A 17669-nucleotide genomic window follows, 5' to 3' on the forward strand; every position below is an offset into this window, starting at 1 on the left:
CCCTATGATTTTTTTTTCTCATGCTGAGAACAACATGGCAACATGTGTATGATAAAATGGTTGCATGGTGTTTTTTAAAACTTAGATATGCTTTATGGTTAAGGCCTGTAAGGTTAGTGCACTGATATTAACTAAAAACATGAAAAAAACATAGCTAACTAATTGATTTTCAGCTGGGGTCAAACTGACCCCGCTCAGGCTTTCTCGTTGGTTCAGAGGCTCAAGCAGTCTAGGGGTAAACGATTCTGAATAATGTTGCAACTTGCTTGAGAAAGCACATTTAGTATGTTTTGATTCACCAGCTTCTTCCCGATTACTTGCTCAGACCACACGAGCGAGAGAACGGCTTGGAAAAGAGGGTCCTTACTCGACGATGTTCGGTGGTCGTTTCACTCGACCCAACCCAACTCGAGGGATGCGAAGGGACCGGGAACGGATTGGGACATGGGCGCCGTCCCTGGGTCCCTGCGAGCGCCGCGCGGCGATTCGACACGCCGACAGATTTGATACGCTCGTTCCCGAGCGGCGTTCGCGAGTCTGTCGCGGTCATGCGTCAAGCTCCCGAAACAAGGCTGAGAATCTGCTTACAAGCCGTCCAACCCGAATGTCTCTGCATGCTTCTTTTCATACGCAAATCTAATCGATAACCATGCCTGTGCATTGGGAAAGGGATCCCATATATTGAGGATTTCCCAGGATCCCGTTTTTCCACGCCTTGGGTTGGAGGACAGATTGGACGCATTTAAATCAAAAGGGACCATGTCCATTCTAACATGAGCCCTGCCTTTCATGTATTCTTATGGATCTCAGCGCTTCTGTCTAAACGGATATAGTTTCCTCTTATTTAAGTGCGTCATGCTCAAGACCAAAATTGGCTTGTAATACAGATTTACTCATCACAAGTTAATATACTTAGACGTTTTAACGCTTTCGGCCACCTTTCTTTTGCGTCTCAACTCTTCTCTGTTTTCGCATTCTTCATTTTCATATTCACTTTATTTCTTTCCATTCTTAAGAAGTGTGGTGTAAATCTATGCATGTAATAACGAAGTTATAGGAAAATATAAAAAGACTCGTGAAAATTGAAGGCGCGTTGGTTCTCACGAAATCATGCCGGTCAATCGCATGCCAAAATGTGGCCGAAATTTGTTTGTGAGAACAGAGCCAGGAATCTATTCACCCTTCAAGGGACCCAAGACCGATGATATTATTGGGGGATACATGTAACTCCGCTCCCCTAACGAAAGAACGTAACTCTATTTCAACATTGCCAAATTTCAACCCAAAATTTAATCATTACAAGGGAACCACCACACTTTTTACTGAAAAGTTCACAGATTTGCATGTATTACTGTCAAAAGGCAGCGAAAGTTTAAGCAGAAATTTCGTGAGAAAAACCAATTGGGCAAATAGATTTAACAACCTCGGAATGGAGATACGTTTATTCGTTTGGGCCAAAATAAACGACCACACAAATTTTAGAGGAACAGGGCAACATTCTTCTAGCCGAGGATGGAACGGCCTTTACGGCGTCCGTAACCACAGCAATGGTCCAGCCATGAACCAATATTAGTCATCAGAACCATACCCAAATGAATGAGCTTCTGGGACGGCTTGAAAATATATTCCACGGCATGAGTTCAGCTTCCATTTCTCAGTATAAAATCCACCTCTTAACACGAAGCGTAACACCTCGGAGAAGCGTGGATTCCAGACTTCAAAGACAGAGCAGGAAAGTGAAAATTTCCCCGGATGGAAAATTTAATTCAAATGCGAGGCAGCTAGTCGGAGCTTCCAAGAATATGGAAAATTACGAAGCAGAAGTCACGATTGCTGTTCTCCACGCGGAAGGTTTTTTATCGGCGGCGATATTGTCCCTCCTTCGACGTAACGGTGTAACTCAATCCCAACGTGAGCTCTATTCTCCGTGTAACCCTATGTTTGCCGGGCTCAGTTGGATATAGGGATACGCCCTTGTGTCAGAGCGGCGGCGATATCGGAGAGGGAGGCGCGCCCTGGCGGGAACATCGGAAGCACATCCCAGGAGGCCTCAATTCGGGAGCGGCGGGTAATGGAGCCAACTGGGCTCTCGGTGTCAGAATGCAGATTGGCGGGCCCCGCAGGGAATAATTATTTCCGCGGCGTAAACGATGGAACGCGAGACGGCTGAGCAATAACGCCGTATCCAACAAATGTGTTGCCAAAGTTCCTCTCGTATAATGTGCTCAAGGTGTCTACTAGAGTCCCTTTGTACTGAGAGTTAAGTCAACCCCCCGCCCCTCCTTTCCGCATGGAGTCACAAACGGGAATAAAGATCACACAAATTGAAAGTTTTTCGTAATCTCTGATCGGCCCATTCTTAAATTCCTTTCTCCGTTCCCTCTCTCATTCCATCTGTTCCCAGCCGTACCCTCATACCCTCAATGCCCCGGTCAATTCCAGATTATAATCTTTGTAATTGGTGAAAATGTAATCTTGATTCCCGTTTGTGACACTGTGAAGGCCTAAAATACGGGAACCAATCAGAAATGGATTCAAATTGTCTTAGCTCTCCGTATAAAGGGATTCTTGTGTCCACTGGTCCGAAAATTACGAAAACAGTGCTGTTTCTTTCAGGGCGGTCCGGAGGTACCGAAATAGCATGAAAATTCTGCAAGGGGGTCCAAATTTTCACTTTTGGCCAGGCACGTTTTGCAAGACAGCTTGAAAATATGCGATATGCGGCTCAACTCACAACTCATACATATGCGATCCATTTATTCTCAGGACAGTTTATATTTATCCATTAGATCGCGATTGTTCCTGTTCAGTATGTGGACCCCCTGGTAAAAATTGGCGATAAGAGCTGCGTTTCAAAATACCATAGGAATTCTTATAGCCGGCTGAGGAAGGCTACAGAAAAGCATAAAGCTGGCTGTAGAGTGCGGAGAAAAGCATACGGCCGGGCTATACGAGGCGATAAAAAATTATGCAGCCAGGCTATAGTTCCTATAGCCAGGCTTGTTGCTTTTTCGCCATCGATTATAAAAGGCTATAAGAAATTGTGTAGAAATTCGTGTGCTTTGGAAATCATTAAGTTTAATACGGAACCACCTTAATATTTGCAAAACACACGTTATATTTTCCTTTAATACATGTTTTTCCATCAATTAAAACGAGATTAATCCATACAGGATGTGCAAACATTTCAAAATCATGAGTTGAATAACGCTGACTCCGCCAGATTAAACATTAGAGCCCAACACAAAGCGGAGCGGCGACGCACTGGCGCCTACAAACCTAACAGGGATACTGCACGCATTGCGCAACGCGTGAAGTATCCCTGTTAGGTTTGTAGGCGCCAGTGCGCGTTCCGCGCTGGCGCTTGAAGCAACTATTTCACTCCAGAGGTATTGCACAGTATCATACGAAACTGAAGGCGCTCTAATATATTAGGGATGGCAGACATCCATCAAAAGTACGGAGCTTTCCTCGCAAAATAAATCAAGATACTACGGCCCAAAAAGAGAGCATTGGTCCAAAAACTCACTAAGTCCTAGCATCCGTAATTAGTGACGTTTAGCATACACTTTATCGCCTGGCTGTGAGTTGCTTAATCGCCATCGGCTATAAAAGGCTATAAGAAATTGTGTAGCCGGCTATAGAAGCTATTGGAAATCTTACAATCGGTCGTAGGACTATGGTATTTTGGAACACAGATTCTACTGCCAATTTTTACGAGGGCCCTCAGGCCACCAATAAGCTTCGACTTTCGAGGCTACGAAAATTTTGCCTGAATTCGCGTGTGAATTTCGAATTTTTGAAATTTTTCATAAGTTTTGTCTGCTGAAGGTACTGAAAAAGTACCAAATTATTTTGATGCGGAGGTATTAAGTTTTTTCTAGAGAGTACTGGAAAAGTACTGTGAAAGTAATGATTTTTTTGCCAGCCAGTTTTCGTAGACACCCTGATGGGTCGGTTGTGGTATAGTTACAAAATCGCGTTTGATGGTTTAACCATATTATAGATTAAGAAGGAATAATAAGATCTGTTTGGACGAGCAATATTAACGAAGATAAATTCTTTCAAAAAACACAGTGGAAGACGTCATCCACAGTGGTAGTGTGTACATAGCATGGTTTTTTAACCTTAGATTCATCAATTAGTAATACACGTATTTGCACTGGTTGCTCCACTTGTATGGATGAAACCAAGGCGGAACAAACCATGGCATATATCATTGCGCTGGACAACGTCTTATACCGTGTTTTTCGAAGGGCGATATCTCCACTGGTTGTGGAAACTTGGTGTTTGGGCAGTTATTTTTTGCCGATCTATTATCTGAAATCGTCTAAAAAACCATACTGTGACTAGTATAACTGACCCATTTGAATTTTCTCGAGACATTTTGAAATTTTTTTTCGAGGAATATTTTAGACCAGAGAGTTTGATTTTACAAGGTAATGTATTGTTTATGAAGCATGCACGATCAAAATAAGCAAAGCTCCTTTTCAAAACCTTTAGAGAGCCGCCAAAAACTGTAACTCTTAAAGGGCATGACAAATAATTTTAGGTGAAGTTTGTATCCGCAGCCCAGGAAATTTGTCAACGGCAGTCATTTTATTTTTTGTTCAAAACAACGCACGAAAAAAAAAACTGAAAAGAGCCCCTACCGAACGTAGAACGAATGAGTACCCACATTTTTTCTGGTACAAGGAAAAATTCCGCGGGAAAAAAGGACTGCAAACCCTAGAGGCAAAAAAAGCTTGTACGGCGACTGCTTTTTCAAAAAAAAAAAAAAAAAAAAAAAAAAAAAAAAAAAAAAAAAAAAAAAAAAAAAACTGTATGACGTGAATAAAAAATGATGGAGCATAACGTCAGTCACACGGACTCAGACCGTAGGACTCCTCACATGAAATGTGTCAGCGATGAGAATGCATCGTGTTCCCATTGACGAAACACGCTGGAGTTCTAAGCTACTTGTGTTTATTAAATATGCTCATGAGGGTACGACCATATTTTTTAGCTCCACCCACTTACAAGCAAGGCTCTGCGGACTGATTATTGAAATCAATAAACAAAGCGATAGACATATAAGACAGAGGAATAATAATACTAGCCTATTAGTTAAAATGGATGGTTGGATTGGACAAAGGAGGTAGGTAATAGACAAACTAACGGCAACCCAAGAGAGACCCGACAGTTAGTCCGTCATTTCCCCTAAGTCTATGAGAAGCACCCGTCTCAACCAGTAGGATCGCTCCATACTCTGTATGTCCTTTTTGTCTATCGCTTTGTCTACCAATTTCAATGATCGGCCCGCTGGTTGGAAACATCCAAGTCGGTCCAGTAGGCTGAAATCAAAACTTTAGCTGCTTAACATAAACTACTTTTTAGCTTAACCCAAGCCTTATTTTCCTTGTATCAAGAAAAAATTAGCTTAAATCAAGAAAACAAAACTCTTGGCGGAAAATTCAAGAATCATCATACTTGAGCCAAGCACATTTTTTTCAGTGAATATTTAATTAGGATGGCCAAGATTGTGCATAAATCTAAAGGAATAAAAGGATGTACGGTAAAGTTTTAGCGAATAAGCAGTTCAATGCGCCTGTTGCTCACATTAGCAGCTAGAGCCAAAACGAATATTCATTTCTCATAGAAATGGTTCAAAAATCACAATGAGTCGTCAGGGCCGGATTTACCTACCTGCCGCCCCTCATTCGTTTTAAAACATCAATAAAAACCATGAAGTGAACGTGCCAGCGGGGGAGGAATGCATAAGACGCGTTTACTCATGTTGAACACATTTTTTGGGAAAGCCTTGTCAACACTACTAGCAAGAGGTCACGAAACTTTGCGCGAAAGTCAAGTTTCGTAAACCTATCTCTAATAGACAAGGCCTTCCATTCATAAGAAATGAACGAAAAAATTATGAAAGAACAAACACAAAATTTGATTTAATGATTTTAACTTCCGCCGCCGCGCTGCGCCGCGCCGACCGCATCGTGTTTGGCGCAATGCGTGAAGTATTCACGCAGTCTCGTAGGCGCTATGCGTTTCACGCTGACCGCACTGTGTTTGCCGCAATGCGTGAAGTATTCATGCAGTCTTGTAGGCGCTAATATAAGTTACATGCCGATTGCCGTGCCGAGAGCTTCTCCTTTTCATCTCAAGTCCTCGTCATCATTTCTCCCTAAGTCGCGCCGTTCCAGGCCAAATTGTGTATTTGGTTTCTCTCTGAACTGGACTATACCTAAAGGTGCTGTCTCTTGTATCACTGAAAGACGACAAAACTAGAAATTACTATACTCTCAGGAAATGAGAGATTTTGTAGCCTTTTCTAGTTCGTATTTTTTTTTTCTAAATCAGATTTTTTTATACCTAAATTTAAAAAAATTGCAAAATTTGCCGCCCCCTAGATTCGCCGCCATTTGCCGCGGCCCATGTGGCCATCCCCTTAATCCGTCCGGGCGAGTCGACAAAGTCTGAAATAGGCTCCTTGTAAACTTGGTAATTTTCTACAAGGAATAACTCTTCTTTTTGCTCCAGCTAAAGTTTGCAAAAAGCCCATTGTTGACCCGCGGGGGTGGGGGGATGGAGGGAAGGTGCCTGGAACATTGAGTAAGCTATTACAAACGCTATAACTTAGAAAGGCTCGACTGAATCAAAAGTATATCGACGGTGAAAGTCGGAAATCACATAACTCGGTTTGCGACGTCGCAGACTTCCAGTCATACTTTATTTTTTAAACGGAAAACTACTCTACGGTAATTATTTAAAACTGCCGTGATTTTTCTTCTATGTGCGAGGAAAATTCTGCAAAAACTTCAAGGAATCATGTCCATTTGTTCTCCTTAAAAAAAATAACATAGTTGCGGAGATTTTCAGACACCGCAAACGAGTTATGTGATTGCCGACTTGCACCGTCGATATACAGCTTTGTCTATCAATGACAATAATCAGCCCGCAGCGCGGGCCCGAGTCAAATGAGTGAATTCGGCAACATTTGAATACGCATACGTCGTTCTTCCGCAGGGCGGGAGCGCGGTTAAAAAACGAAGAGCGGGAAGGAAATATGAGTACGAGCGGTAATTTATTCAACCTTCCGCTAAACGCAGGGTTGAGGTTACGCGAGCGCGGGCATTCCCCCGGCCAACAATTGAAGCGCTCACTCGCTGAAACCGCGCACGCACCGCCAGGAATTACGAGCCCTCACGTTCTTTCTCGAGGGGTCCCTTCAATTGAGATCTCGCTTCAGACACTGCGCGGCTCCGATAAAGCAATCGGCAGTAATTTATTGCTCCCCTCCCCCAGCCCTGATTTTTTTCGGACTTTCCATTTTTATCCGCCAGCGCTCTACATTTTCAAAGCTCATAATCTGAATTATATCAGTAATCTTCCGATATATTACGCCGCGTCTTCCGCTTGCGACAGCGACGTATAGCCGTGGAAATTAATTAAAATTTGCTCTATCAGATTTTCGGCAAGTCGTAAATTTTTTCGGAGCTCGCATGATCGCTGTCCGGGCGCTTTGTGGAATAAGCTTTCTGCCCCGGGTAACGAGTTCCTGCGGCGATGTGCGCTACGGTGTATTCGCCATTCGACCAAATGGATCGCGTTTAGCAGAAAGGAACCAAGGCACGCCAGACATTGTCAAATTTAATCGGGCAATTTAATTTTTTACAACAGAACGTTTGTGCGGATTCCTTTGAAAATTTTGGGGGATTCGCTTTGAGCTTTGCAGAAAATTCACGGAAATTTGTACAAAAACCCACACAACCGTTTTCATGTCAAAGATTAATTTGCCCAGTTAAATTTGGGAATAGTTGATGTGGCCTGGTGCCTTTCTGCTTACTGCGGTCAAAATACAGCATAACTACTTAAAACAAACGGCGTTCAACGAAAAGAATCCAAGCTATTGCCAAATTGAATCGGGTACTTTAATTTTTTACATGAAAAATGGTTATGCGGATTTTGTAAAAATCAACATCATTCTTTGAAATTGTTACAGGGTTTGTGATTTTTGTGCAATTTTACCTTCAGACGATTTATTCAGTCGGGTGCATCTCTCGCGCACAACAGGCCCACTCCTGTGTTCGCATTAATTAATTGAAGGAAAGTTTTGGTTGGTTGAAAGTTTACGTTTTGGATTCCACGATAAAAAGGACGATTCCACAGTATTAGAGAATTCAGATTAAAAGTTCTCTCAAAACACTGGTGGCAATAAGTGGCTCCTCGGAAGGCGGGGTTTTATCACCGAATTAAAAATCTACAAAGTGGCACTTAAATGAATATTTAAAACTAAGTAAGAGATATTAATTCAAGCTATTCATTTGCGTGTGACGCCCAGAAACAGAATTCGTTATCTTCTTCCTATAGAAACATCCAGCCTTGCCTCAAACTCATAAACAAGTTGAATCGTTTCTGTTCATTGATCAATAATTTTTGTTCGCTTGTACAACCTTATCTTTTTTGGGAGTGCTCCCAAAAGGAACCGATGCAATTCCCGACTTCCGTTGACGTAGAAATAATGTGAATGTATTCCACAGAGAATTGTTCGAAAGGTTTAACAACCGAACCTTTCTAAACTTGGTCACTTTTTACATTACTTATCGCATTTTACGGATTGAACTGTAATTATTATACTGTCGAAAGTTATATTTTCGGGAACAAATTAAATCTTCTCTGCTTTGAGATAATATTTTCTCTCAAAACATGATGGCCTGAGTTTTCTTATGAAGACAATCTCTCTTAAAAGTTTTTTGATGGTTTTGGTTTGTGCCTATTGATCAATATTTTAATTTGAATGGAAAATTTGGCGATATTGCATTACCTTATTAATTTATATGTCTTTTGAATGATCATAAAGACAATTTTACGAAGACAGGAGGACTTGTTCAATTGAATCCATTTCAAACACAGTTTGGTCCATTCTATGTATATATCTTCATTCCTATGGATTCACTGCCATCTTCGTCAACATGGCAATTGTCGTCACAAATGAGAACTTGATGGTAGTATACAAAGACCCAGCATGTTCAGATAAAGCTATGCCATGAGCGTCTCTGGTCCGCCTTCAATTAGGGCGTGCAGCAATTCCACGACACCGGAGGTCGAATAGTTGCATGACCACAGTCCGTATTTCCATGTATGCACTTAAACGGCCTTGCGTAATTTTCGCTCTCATCGACAGTAACACATTCACAATTGATGACTCAAATGTAACCAAACACACCAAATCAAGTTAAAATTCTCTGTCGTTAATAAATTATGCTAAGAATCCGTTGTTTTTTAAACTATAAATTACCGTAGACGCTCATCAAACAGCGTAACTTCCCGCCGAAATGAGAACTTGATTAAAATGCAGCACGTAATAAAGCCATTCTATGCTGCTATGATAAGGAAGGACACCATATGAACATTCGAGAGTTGCCAAATTTTCTTCGATAAAATGTTTATTTTTTAGGAAAGTTATGAATATTTTTCCGTTGAATTTTTGGAATCTTTAGGTAAAATTGCAAAAAAAATTATACAAAAACTTGAGAGGAATATTTTCATTAATTCATCAGGAAGTTTGAGTTTTATCAGAGGAAATGTGGCAACGTCTGAAGGCTCATACGGCGTTTTCCCTTAACACAGTGATGGCGCGTCTTCATTTAGGGTATGTCACCTTTCATAATACCACCACACCAGAGCTCGAATAGTTGCGTGGCTGCATTTCGTATTACCCGGCGTGGACTTTGACAGCCTAACGTAGTTATTACGTTCATCAACACATTCACAATCGATAATTGAAATATAAACAAATTTCCAAACTCAAGTTCAAATTCAATGCCGCATGAATAAATGATGTCAGTCCGTCATGTCTCCGTCGTTAGAAAATCATAAATCACCTTACGGCTCATCAAACACGAGCAATCCCGATCGCAGGATCACTTAGAACTCATCCTAACATCCGTGCAAGGTTATGTTTTCGTTTACATCGTAGCCGGCCAAATGCGGTATGTACATTCTGCTGTATTAACGAAAAACGCCTTATGAGCCTTTAGACGTTGTCAGGTTTCCTTGAATGAATATTAAATTTAATGGTAAAATAAACCGTATTTTTCTTCCGTAGATTTCTCAGACAATTTCGTTCGCAACTCGATCTAAAATATCCGAAAATTTCGAGGGAAAATGTGAATAACTTTCCTCAAAAATATATGTTTAATGCGGAGAAATTTGGCAACTCTTGAATGTTCATACGGCGTTTTTCTTTAGCGCGGACATTAAAGAGCTTATCGGAAGGAGCTGGGTGAAAGCGGTGACGGCTATAAGTGGACGAGGGATTATTGCATAAGTATGTTTATTTAAATCTGCGGTGTGACTCGAAGCATGTAGCGTGAAGGGTAGGAGGAGCGCTAAGTGATAGGGGTTACTCGCCCTTCCCCCTCATCCCTTCCGATGTGACGCCCGCGCCCTTGAGCCCTCGCATCTTGACAAACAGACCCTCGATGCCGTCCCTCAGATTAGCAGGGATTTGCTCCTCCTAATATGATTACGTCCGGAATTAAAAAGAGGAAGAATCGCGCGAGGGTTGACGCCGGGGAAAAAATGAATTTTCGGCGGACGATGTTAAAATAAGCGAATTTTATTTTAGGATCACAGACAATGAATTTTAGAGACCTCGCACTAAGTGTAGACTGATTTGGCGACTACGTCATCCGATGTAATATCGAGCTCTTGGTCGCAAGTTCACGCACTTTTAAAAAAGATCGTCTCACGTCATGGAATGTAAGTTCAAGGAATAAAATGTAGCAATCTAAAATCGCGTCTATTTAGTTGCCGTGAACTCCAGCACTGCCGTGCTAAGAAAGAATGCCATATGAGCCATCAGACGTTCCCAAATTTTCTTCGATAAATACCGAATTTGCAGGGGAAATTGTGAATATTTTTTTCCAAAATTTTCAGACAATATTGTACGCAATTTAGTCTAAAATATCTGAAAATTGCAAAGAAAAATTTGCATGAACGTCGTCAAAAATACGTTATTTATAGAGGAAAATTTAGCAACTCTCGAATTTTCATACGCGCGGCGTTCTTCCTTAGCACGGCAGAGCAGCTAATGGACCTGTGTTGCCTGATGAATGTCTCGCGTGCGCGTGTAGCACTTTCCACGCGAGTTTCTGCAAATTAGATTGTGATTTCCGGACCAACGCTACTAACAGAATCTTTTTTTAATGGTTTAAGCTTACAGATTAGCAAAAAATAATAAGAGCTGTGGTTGAACACCAAGTTTTAAGGTTCAATATTGTTGGCGGTATCTCTCATCGGAAAACATGGCGTATGACGTCATTCTTCGCGGTAGTGCAACGGTGCAAACATGATTTCTTCCACCTTGGTTACAACGATCAAGAGTGGCGGTAGCCACCCCCGGTCAAGGAAAATGACGTCCTACTAAAGTCCCGATAACAAACGGGTGGCCGACACTCTTAGTCACAGGCAACTCCCTTAATCTGAAAATTGATTACGTTTCATTTAGCCACAGCTCATTTAGCCACGTGGCAAAATGCAACAAAAAATGTTGCATCTTGCGATGTTACAACAAGCGAGTCACGCTTGTTGCGGAGCTCATAATTAAAGGGGGAAAATTTTCAGTTGACATCCTCGACCGATTTTGTGATTTCAAGTTCATTCGAGGGATTTATCTCAAAATCGGTTTTTTATTTATTTTTGGCAAGGGATTTATTTTTCATTTTATTTTTTTCCTTTCGAGTAAGTTTTTGGAACTTTTTGATGATTATTAGTCTTAGTGGACCTTGGGAATTCATCAAAGGTTTTTGCCTATCTTATACTTGATTAAAAGGAAGTGACACGTCAATTTCCTCGACCGGATTTTTTGCCCGGAAAATGTTTTTGAGGGTTTTTGTAGTTTATCAGTGATACGTGTACACACATTCGCACTGATGACTCGACATAAAAAACAAATGAATGCAACAAAAGAATGAATAAATTAATGCGAAATAAATTTTTAGATTTGATATGAAATCATGTTTTAAATATCTAGTTAGTAAATATAATCATGTAATTAAATATTGTTTTACTTATCTTAGTGTAAATTAAATTATAAATTTAAACAATGAAAAAATTTTAAAGATAAATGTTAAAGTAAGAGTAATTAAAATACCAATTATATACAGATAGAATTGATAATCTTTAGTTTTAAGGTCTTTTAGTTTTAGAACTAAGGAGAAATAAACTATCGCGGTGGATGATGTATTTCGACAATATATCCGTCAATATTAAACGAGAAAACGTGACTATTGAACCGATCTTACTATTTTTTCCTAATCTATTGTAAGCCACCAAAACACGATTCTGTAACTGATGCAACTGGCCCGTTTCATTAGTAATCGTGATCTTCTGGCATCAAGTCGAGGCGACGTGGTTGAAGGCGCGCGGTGCAACTATTCCACCTCGGATGTATTGCACAGTATCGGACGTAAATGAAGGCGCGCAACGTGTGTTAATTGACCAGTATCGTCCACTAGCCACTACTATGCAGAGTTCTACTGATCCTATGATATGCGGTCCCTCTCTGATTGATTTTTCTTAAACTTGATACAAAGTTGCAATTTTTAACTGGTTACTTGAATTTCAACTCAAATTTTCAAAATTTGCAAATTCAAGACGGTGGGTTTGGTGTAAAATGCTATCTTGAGGCTCCTACTCGATCGACTTCTTTCAAACTTGATGCCAGAGAGTTTCTTTGACATAAAAATCGAATTTCTAGTCAAATTTTTTAAATAAAAAATCCAAGATGCTAGAAATGACCTAAAACGCTAGCTTGGCGCCTTCGAAACCACCCATATTTGTTATAGCTTGCAATTCACTTTCTGTTTAGTTTCCATAAATTTAAGTACTCTCGGCTAATTCAGACCTTGATATTCGCGCGCTCTCCAAAATACTTTATGTTGAAACCGTTTGCTCTATCAGCTAAAACCACCCAAAGATGATTCTGTGAATTTCGCAACTGACCAATTGCTCAACTCTCTAATAATCGATTATCATTAGCCGCACCTGAGTGTTTGTTTTCGAAAGTAACTTTCACAGTTTGAAGAAGACAGCAGTTAGGGGTTAGGGTGTCTCTTATTTTTGGACGATGAGATAAGTTCAGTTGCAGCTCGGTCAAAGTACGATTGCTACGATTTGAACAAATCAATATGTTTTTTGCGAAAAAAATTGAACAAAATTTTTAGGGGTCCCTGAAGCGTCCGAAAGGGCGCAAGGTGGTTTCCGCGCCTCAATTGGACGTTTGCGGCTTTCCAGCTAAAGATACGTAAGACACGTAGAAAGATACGGCTAAAGAGATCCGTAAATCGGTAATTTCCAAGAAGAAATGACTATAATTTTTCTAATTTACCAATTTTTAGACCTGCTCCTTTTAAGACGCTTCAGAGACCCCTAAAAAAATGTGTCAATTTTTTACAGAAATACATTCTTGATTTTTTCATATCGTAGCATACTTTGAGCGAACTGCAACCGAACTTTTCTCAACTTTCAAAAATAAGAGACACCCTATAGAGGGTCTCTGAAAGACATTATCGCTAGTCCAAAATACCCGGGTGGATTTTTCAATGAAGTTTGTCAGTTTCCAACACGAATGGGATTTCTCCTAGGTGCGGAGTGGTTATTAATTTCAGTGAGTAATCGGACCGCTCACTCTGGGCATTAATATTCAGCCTATTTCAGCAGCGTTTCGGCGGCTCATTTCAACGAGGACGTCATATGTCATCGTCCCATATCTGCGACGCTATCATTCGCGCAACGATCACGCCGCTCGTTTTCAGCCCCCCCTCTCCCCTCCACCCCCTCCCGCCGCCACTCATCGTGCATTCATCGCGCATTCATCGCCAAAAACGGAGATAGCGAATTTAAATGGTGAATAGTTGGTAATTTATTCGTTATTCCCCGAACGGATTGTCTGTCATGATTGCAGATTTCCATACCTCGCTCATGATTGGTGTTCGCGATGCGCGGCAACAACATACTCCGTTTTTCGATGATTTATCGTTTTTTAAGGCGGGTGAAATGATGAGATTCCTGTATATCAGCAATATTTCAGGTATACTATGAAATTGTTTTCAAGATCGGGTAGAATTTATTCTTAATGAATAGTGCCAGGAAATGACACTTTGCTCTGTTTACCAAGGTTAAAAATACGAAATTCCTAGCCGCAGATGCAACCTTTCGCCCGGTTTTAGCAAAAATTCATCAAACAATTTGCAACTTGCTCTTTCAGGCACTGGGCAGTTTTCCGTGAAAATTCCAAAATCCGATTTTGTTATCCAACTCGACATACATCGCTCCACTGAGGATGTTCCCTCTGTGGATCAAGGTCCCTTTTCTGACGGACAGTCAAAAATTGTCGCGTTTCTGACGTAAGGACGTAACTCTATTCCTGCATCAGTTGCGTGGCGTGCTTTGCGATATATCGATTAATTTGTCATTTAAATCTATGTAGAAGGATCGATAAACAGGGTGTTTGCAGCGAACACCTTAATAATCGATTCTTCACCACAGCTTCAAATGGGGAAATATAACGATAATCGATCGTTCACGCCTCGCCACTGTCCCGTATGAGCCCCGAATAGTGTGGACTTATACGGAAAACAGGGCTCAGGAGGAAATTGAGATCCGCTTTTTCGTCAGAGGAGTGACGACATTAGGTATTCTAAAACAGACCTCTTTTTCAACGTTTCGATTGCAAATGGACGTATTTATGTTAAGAGGAACTATGTCACTCACAATCCCTATGCACATAGTTCCTTTTAGCATAAATACGTCCAAAAAACGTGACGTCTCATACGAATCAACAAAAGCATCCCTTACGAGAGGGACCAAATCTGGAGTGCCGGAAATTAGATGCACAAGAGGGGCTGATTGGAGGGCAGCCGCGACAAATTGGCCGGAAATCCAGGGATACTACTTCGCAGCAATCCTTTACCGGGCGATCGCAATTCTAATGTGGTGGCTTGGCGGATCAAACGCATTTCGATCTCCCTATTTCGTCGGCAAAAATGGAAATGGAAGCTTCGTTCCAAACGGAAGGCCTCATTTTGCGGACCGTTTGTTACCGAGGGTCAACCTTTCGCAAGGCTTGGGACGCTGCAGGGAATTTAAAATCAGCCAGTTGTGTGTTGCGTGAACATAGTGAGCGTTACCGTGTAACAAAGCAAGATAAATTATATATTCAAATGGACAAAGGCGTCATTTTAGCCTAATCTTAGAGGTAGGGGCAAAAAATATTCGGAGGGTACCAAATTTGCCTAAAGAGCAAAACCTTAAAAAATCCCGAAAAATGCCTTATAATGATCAAAATTGCCAAAAAAGTATGTTTAGTGTTCTTCAGAAGAAAACCAAGTGAGCCAAGCTGATGGCAACATTAGAGAGACCCGCCATTGTGTTGCTTTGAAATAATCGCGCCTCATTTTTTACATTTCTGCCAAATTTCAGCGAAAACTCATCGGCAGCATAGAGCGAGGTTTTGCGAGTTCACGCCTCTCGTTAACGCGCCTTTCGATTTTGCAGACGCAACATGGACATCCGTCAAGTACGAATAGTTGTATCACTGCGCCTGGCGCTACAAATATGAAAACACCACATGGCGCATGATGAAGGCGCAGGGATACAACTATTCGTACTTGACGGATGTCCATGTTGCGTCTGCAAAATCGGAAGGCGCGTTGACGCAAGGCGTGAACTCGCAAAACTTCGCTCTATGCTACCGATGAGTTTTCGCTGAAATTTGGCAGAAATGTGAAAAATGATGCGCAATCATGTTTGTTTCATCTTCGGATGTGTAGACGCTCGGGCTTTTTTTCTTTTTTTTTTCAATTTGACGTCTGATTTTTTTTTCTTTTTAAGGATGTATTTTTAGACCAAAACTCGTGTGCACCGACCCAATGCAACCCGCAAGACACGTGTTTTTAGCAAATCTTATTAGATGAACTTGGTCCCGGCTTGGGCATTCAAGGATTAAGTGAACAAATATCAAAATTTGTACGTATCACTGATAAAGCGTATATCACAAGTCGTCCTCTATGTAATGATAAGTATAATAACGAAAGAAAAATATTAAGCCTTTAGCCAATTCAGTGGACGCATGTAATTTCAGGTTATGCTCGACTATAAAACAGTATGTGCAAGAAAATTACGTGGTTATTTAAAAATTAATCTTGACTTAGATTCGACTTCTTATAGCTTATGTGAACAATTAACACCATGTAGGTACCTTTCCTTCTGATCTCTTATTTGTATCCTTCCAGTGTTTTTCTATCTTTGTTCATAGCTCTGATGAAGGTCATTGTAATAGCTGAAACGACTGCGATTGTCGTCGTGTGAAGGTAATTTTTAAATAAACATGAAATTCTACTGAACACCGTTTTACTGTAAAGCATGACCTGAAATTACATAGATTTTCTTCCTTTGAATTGGCTGAAAGCTCAACACTCTGTTTTCTTTCAGTTATGAGTAGCGGAAAACCTAACCATTTTCTTGTATAAATATCTATATCTCATCAGAAGGTCAAGCAGTAAAAAAACCGCATTTTTAGGCGTTAATTTCGAGTTAATTCATACGTTGCACAGTGAATCGAGTCAATCAGAAGGGTCGGACATGAATTTTTGACTAAAACTGCAAATTTTTATGTTTATTTTGTCACATTTTAAATTTTAGGGGGTGCTAAGAAGAAATTTTGACGAGGGGACCGATGGAACAACTTTTAGTACCTCAAATTTTTGCATAAACGGAGTTATAAGCCTTGAAAGTTTCCAACTTTTGTCCGACCTCTCCTATTGACTCGATCCACTGTGCGTCGTATGAATCATTTTCCACGTCGAATTTTGAAGATAATACCATGTAACGGAGTATTTTATTCCGCTCCATGTCCAGTACCACATTGGCGCCTCGCGAATGAACAAAGCATGACAGTGTCCGTCCGACATGCCATCCGGCATTTACCGCACTTCTCCCTTAGACCGCAACTCCTCCAGTGGCGTGGCATTCTTTTCGATGTATCGATTGATCTGCCGTTTAAACCCGTGGAAAAGGATCGATAACCAGGGAACATCTTAATAATCGATTCTTCACCATAGCTTCAAATGAGGAAATATCTAAAATCGATCAATGACGCCTCGCCGTTGAACTGCTCCGATTGAAACGGGAAGGAATCGAATCCTCGCGAAGTTCCCGAATATGTTCGATATGAATATTTCATGATCCGTTGGCGCAGAAATGAAATGGGAGTCCGGCGACAGGCAGCGAGGCCATTGTGCGCATCGGCTGTCCACAATGAAACGACACCAAGACAAATCCGAGGAGAGAAAAGGACAGCTTCATTAATCAGCCTCCGAGAAAAGTCGCCAAGAACCGTAGCAGAAGGTGACTCCAAATCTGCCGTTCTAAGTAAAAACGTCGTATAAGCGTTAGACGTTGCTAAATTTTCTCTGTTAACATACGAATTTTCAGGGGAGTCGATGAATATTCATTGCATTTTGCAAATAGGAAGTAAGAGCATTCCGATGCTGCTAGGATTGTGCAACTTACATTCTTTGCAATAAGATTACTGAAATTATGCAAAAAATTTAATGTGCGAAGGTAATTTTTTTAATGTATAGTTTATTAGGAGTGAACATAATAGTTTTTTATAG

Source organism: Bemisia tabaci, chromosome 7 (genome assembly GCF_918797505.1).
Source record: "Bemisia tabaci chromosome 7, PGI_BMITA_v3".
Taxonomy (NCBI): domain Eukaryota; kingdom Metazoa; phylum Arthropoda; class Insecta; order Hemiptera; family Aleyrodidae; genus Bemisia; species Bemisia tabaci.